Below are 6,502 nucleotides of genomic sequence, written 5' to 3'. Positions count from 1 at the left end.
CCAAAACTTGGATTATCTTTTTCAATATGGAAATCTAAGGCAATTAGTTATCTTGACCTTTGATTGAACTTTGGAGTACAATCTCCTTCAACATGCATTTTTTTTTTGTAACGACACCATAATTCGATTACATTTAACTATGTATTTTTTGATCTTGAAATGAGATGAACATGATTGTGTAGATGACTTGATTATTTATAAATTTTCTAGATTTGATACACACACTTTGTTGGATTGCAGGAGGAGGCAAAATAGTTTCATGCAATTTGAGATGTGTCCAATGGAAATTCAATTGAAGGAAGAAAAATAAACTAGAATTCCTTGTGCTGTGGTGGGATCTACAGCTCAGACTCTCAATTAACCAAATTTTATTGATTTTCCTGTCAAAAAATTTAGATTTCAGGTAGAGAATCTGTAATCTTATACATAAATTTGAGTGTTATAAAAAATAGTTGTACTATGTACTATGATAATTATATTTTCTTATCAACAATGTATTCATGACACTCAATTGCTTCAGCTTGGCGGGGCTTGCTATATACTAGTTGAAACATTTAGTTGTACTGCATATAAATCTTAGTCTATAAATTTAAAATAGTAGATATATATTTGTATAAATTAAATTTGTATTAGTACTATAGAAGGAATTTGCATCAGTACTGCATCCGAGTAATTTCAAACAATCCCTATTCTTTCCTGAATTCTCTAGCTTGAAACTGACTGTGGGTAGCATTTATTAGAGATTATCCTTGTGATGTATCATGGTCATGATTGATAGACTCTTATAAAGCTTTTGAATTCACCTCTATAATATCTTGTACATTGCGATTCCCTTTGATTCATAAATTTTGAATAATGACTTCCCAATTTGATAATGATTCTTCACCGTCTTTTTTTTTTGGTCCTTTTTCCTTATAAGTGCTACAAGTTTATAATAACAATGTTCTACATCTTGAAAACGTCTTATGATCATATCTAGAGAAATAGCTAATAGCTATGTGTTTGCACATCTTGTAGTTGCTTCATAGTAGAGCATATGATGCATTGTGCCAAGTAAATTCATCTGCATTCTGCACTTTTGTTGTTTCTCCCTTGTAGCTATTCATAGCAAACCAAGTCTTCATAGCACCATGATTGACATCATTGGTGTGTATGGAAGACAAGCTGCTGATGATATTCAGCTTTCTCAATTGTTGAAGTCACCACCATAGAATCATCACTACATCAAGATTAGATTCTAATTTTTCCTCTTTATATTTAATTTAAAATATAGATTAAAATAAATTGCTCTTTTTATATTTAATTCTCTTTATATTTAGGTAACCACGTGAAACTAGAGGGAGAGGACAAATGCCATTGTGAACATTAAAATGAACTTTTTCCATTACATTGGTTGAAAAAAAATACCTTTATAATTGCAATTACTTTTTCCTCACTTCAAAACTTGATAGAAAAAAACACCAATGATTCTCATAATTTATAATTATCATCCTCTTATCTAAGCAAGAATTATAAGATATCCATTATTACCTCAGTGGTTGTCTTTGTCATAGATAGTACACCCAGGCTTTGGATTCCTTCAATTTTTTGGATTTTTTTACAAGAGAAAGTACCCATCGATGTACTATAGAGCATGAAGCTCAGGGTATATTAAAATAGTTTGCCACAACACACTGACCGTAGTCTTATCAGATACTTCATTACTAATTATTATAGGGGCCATACCATCCTCAAAAATCATTCAGGTCCTCTTCACATTGTCCCCATGAATTGTAACAAACCCCTCACTCACAAGGTTTCCAATTGCATTACGAATCTGAAATTGAACAACATAACTCATAATGTATTCATTTCCCCCAAGAAAATGAAGCTAGAAATAGCTTAAAATTTACCCACAACAAAGAATTACTTACATCATTCAGGCTAACTTCCTTGGATCCCTATTTGTGCATTTCCTCCATCAACTGTGATTGCATTCATTCATATCTGGTTAGGTGCCATACCAACAATTTTCTCAACACTATTTAGGGCAATATAAAGAATGTTACCTTGGTAATACGGGTTGATGGTCCCCTTGCCTGCATCCTTTCCATGATAAGAATCCTTAGTGATGAAATAAGATTGGCTCGTCTCGTTCTTTCACTGGCTGAGACTCCCATGTTTATGAGATCCATGTCAATGGTCCCTATAACCATGACACTCAAATGCATTTTGCTTCCAATTAACATAGTTCTTTCAAAGCTGACTAATTTTGTGATGATAATGCATTCAATATACAACTAAATGAACTGACAATCCTCATATCCAAAGATGCAAAATGGTTACTAGTTGAATGATCGGTGGCAGATTGTTGAAGTGCAACTTCAAGAAGCCGGAATGATTCTGCCACATCACACCTTTCAACCTACAGAATTGGAATGTAAGATATATTTTTATTACCTCAATCTGGCTTTAAAACATTCAAGAATGTAAACCACTTTTGTCTACATATGATTTTCTTACCCACTCAGAGAATGTGATGCGGGCGAGGGCTTCACTTATTCTTATTAAGCTTTCAATTTGGCATGGAGTCATTGTGATAACCTATACAATTCATTCAGGAGAACAAGTTAACATAACATGAGAATTGCCCTGCATCTAGATGCATTCTTCAGTAGAAGTATTAGATATACTATTACTTTTTTCACGTGTGTAACTTGTAAGCATACTATACAGAAATTGAATTTGAGAATATATTGAGCTAACCTTCTTGCTACTGCCAGGGAAGTTTCCCTTCCTATGCATTTCAACATAACCACAAATTAGATCTTCTGCTACCTCATCAGATATCTTAGGATGTATATGTTGTCTTGCATAAGTGATATATGAAGTGAGAGTTGGGAGGTTGAATGCATCTAGCATTTGGTCCTAGAATCATAATTTAGTTCACATCAAAAATATCAAGTCATTGGACCCCCCATTAATTACTACATAGTATTGACCAAATCAGAACTTACCTCTGGCTTGTCATAATGTAATGCAACAAGATGCCTTGCAAGGAGCCTGTCCGTTTGTTCATCAGCTTTATCAAGCACTAAGTAGATCAAATCAAACCTGCAGGCATTTTTTGTGATTCTTTTATACTTGAGTGACAACAAATAAATTCTCTAGCTTGAATTCTAAAACCAAACATACTCCACCTAGAAAGCAATGTTGGAGGAAGTTGGATATTGTCAATCACTGACAATCTAGGGTTGTAGCATGAACCACTAGGATTAGCACAAGCTAAAATAGATGTTCTTGCATTTAGAGATGCTATGATCCCAGCCTTTGCAATTGACATTGTTTGTTGTTCCATAACCTACTTCAAAGGAATGACCAGACATTGATATACAAGTCAACCAACAACATAGATTACAAAGTCAAGAAACTAGTAAAAGCACATAATTAGAAGAGCTCAAAGAAAAATCATGCCACATGTAACATGCTATGAGCATTGTTTGACATCTTGTCAAACTCGTCTATGTAGAAAACACCCCTATCACTCATTACCAATGCTCCACTTTCTAGAACCTTTTGAGTTCAAAGAAATAAGTAGTTTATATAGAATAAAGTGGTAGGTAGTAGTGGGGGAGCAAGCAGCCCAAAGAGCTCAATGATCAACAAATTGAGTTAATAACTTACTGTTTCACTAGTTTTAGGATCCTTTGATACATAAGCAATCAAACCAACCGCAGAGCTTCCATGACCACTTGTATAAATGCCTCGAGGAGCCAACTTATGCACATACTGAAGCAGTTGAGACTTACTCATACCTAGATCCCCAATAAGCAAGATGTTGATATCACCATGAAAAGTAGTGCCCGAAGCTAGTTTTACTGTAGTTCCCCTGAAAAGTTGTTTAAGAAGCATAATGGTTAACATATGGTTCAAAGAACATGCAAAAAATTACCAATTAATTGAACATGAATGCAAAGAAAGATACCTGGCATAAGAGCCCTTTGTTTACATCTTCTAGCTCCCAAATACTCAGAGCTAAGGACCTAGTTAGCCTCTCATAGATATCGGGCATGCGAGATAGTTCTTTCAACTTCTCAATTTGGAAATTGGTAGTCAAAATTTAATTTCAGAGCTTGTAAAATTCATTTTATATACAAAAGGTAAAAAGTATGATTTTATACCTTAGCTTCATAATCAGCTGGTGACATATCACCCTCTTGAAAAGAGGCAAAACTATCACTATTGGTATCACGTTCCATTGGATCTTCGGCTTGCAATCTTGTCTTGTCTGCCTTTTTTAGATGAAGGCAATCGATGTAGGTTTACACTAGCAAATGATTTACAAATTAGAATTAGAAATAATAGAATACAACATTAAGGTCCTCATTTCCAACTTAAATGGACTAAGATAGGCTTGAGAGCTTTGCTTTAAATAGAGATTTCACAATCCTTTGGTTTGGTCCCAGTCTAACTGTCATAGCTTTGAAAATCCCAGTAACCCACAAAAAAAACCAATGTCAACCTTCAAATGCTAACACTTGGCAATAAAAATGAGTGTAGAATTCATATATCATGTAATGTTAGACACACCTTGATTCGATCACCAGGTTTGGCCGCATCAACAAGTTTTTCGTGCATCAACAAGCTAACATTGTGCAGGATTTCACCCTCTGGAATGGCATCAGGTATTTCTTGCAGTCTTACAATCTGCTTATCAGCAAACCTAACCACAAAGTAAAAGGATATAGCTATCTTTAGAGTCTTGAAAATGCAACTTCAAATAATGCATAAACTAAAATCAACAAGTTCCTACCTACATCTGTTATGCATCAATGTCAAAGAATTCATAGTAGCACATTCTAGCCTTCCACAATGTGTAGGTTCATCAATTTGACCTGAGCATTTGAAGCATAAAATAGGATGTGAATACAAATCCAGCAAAAACACTTTTAGATAGCAAGTACCATTGTACATAGTGAAGCAAAGATATGATTTTTTTTTTAAAAACATGAAATACGTTTGACAAAATTCGGTAGAAGATTCTCATGGAATATGAGAATAAAATTTGGTGTGAAAAGTTCTCATACAGGGATTTCTTTCACACTAAAAAAATGTGCTCTCTCATATATAGCTTTCATCAAGCAAACATCTCAATGTGAGAAGAACCTCATGTACGGTGTCCTATTAGTTCCAATTAAGGTTACATAGAGGAGATCAACAGTGGCCGTGTCACAATAAGGAGTAAGATCTTATTTCCAAAATCTTGGAATCTAAAAGCTTCTAAGATCACTTTCATAAGCATGAATTTGTTTAAAGCCGTACATTCTCTGCCACAGTTTATACAAAATAGAATTGAGAAACAAACATAACATACAATGAAGACACAATTAACTGTTATATTAAGAGTTCAATTGCAATCCAACGAATTACCTCTATCAATAGGTATTGGTGCTGGAGCATATCCACAAACAAGGCACCTAAACAATGCTTTTTTAATTTTTGGTATAATTGAGCTGCATTGAATTATCATTCCTTTGACTAAAACCATCTTCTCAATATCTAGATTTCAAAGACAACAAAATCCCCTTATTAGATTTTTCAAATAGCATTGAACAATGAAGATATAACTTTAAAAAGCATTGCCTACCTAATGGATTCAGATCTTGCATGTTAACTGTATCTCTAAGATTGAATATTCTTGCTTGAATGCAATGGCAATTATATGTAAGTCTGAGGCATATTTATGTGCATAAATAAACAAAATCTGAAACAACAAAGTCATTAAATGAAAACATTCTAACTGACAAAACATATTTTTCCAAAAATACAATTCAATCACCTGTATGTGCTTCTCCCACAAAGGCTTGAGGTGAATAGCTACATCCATCAATACAATGTCAAAAATGGCGAGAACTTCAAGAGGATATATGACCATCTTGCCATAAACTTCTTCATCATATTCGAAGATGTTCATTGCATCAATATTCAGCGAATCACCTTTGACTTCCATTATCTAAATGAGAAATCAACTAAATGAAGTGAATACAAAAGAAAATGTGCTCAACCAATAATTTGAAATGAGACTAGATGGTAACCATAAGAAGCCAATAGGGACAAATTTGAACCTGTTCTAAGAGCCTCATGTATTTCCCCTCAAGGTCTGAAGGATCATCCCTAAAATTCCTTAGAAAGTGTTGAACTACTTGATTGACATCTTGAACACTTATGTTTGTTCCCCAAAAAGCATAGGGGGGGTTTCCATCAAGGTCACCCTCGAAAGACTGGGGCATTTAATTATAACAGCCAAAAGAGGTAATTAATGTGTGTTTCAACAGAACATATTATACAAATTGAAAAGAAATGATTGAATCAATTGATAGGCAATTCTCTATCCAACAGGTTTCTTGGTACAAGTCAATATCTTCAAAATAGGTTTCTTTAATGTAGAAGGCACCAAAAGTTGGTACATAGGCATCTGCTATGTCGATTCCCTAAGGAGGCAGTTGCTTGGATAGTCAATGTG

At 34.2% G+C, this 6,502-nt stretch overlaps 1 pseudogene; it reads right to left on the bottom strand.

Moving 5' to 3' along the window:
- Positions 1 to 1,741: 1,741 nt before the first annotated feature.
- LOC149561941 (DNA replication licensing factor MCM4-like) lies at positions 1,742 to 6,269 on the bottom strand (annotated as a pseudogene).
- Between the last annotated feature and the right edge of the window lie 233 nt (positions 6,270 to 6,502).

Source organism: Cupressus sempervirens, chromosome 4 (genome assembly GCF_028749045.1).
Source record: "Cupressus sempervirens isolate cs-2001-9-10 chromosome 4, ASM2874904v1, whole genome shotgun sequence".
NCBI classification, from domain to species: Eukaryota; Viridiplantae; Streptophyta; class Pinopsida; order Cupressales; family Cupressaceae; genus Cupressus; species Cupressus sempervirens.
This window is presented reverse-complemented; position numbering and strand designations above follow the sequence as displayed.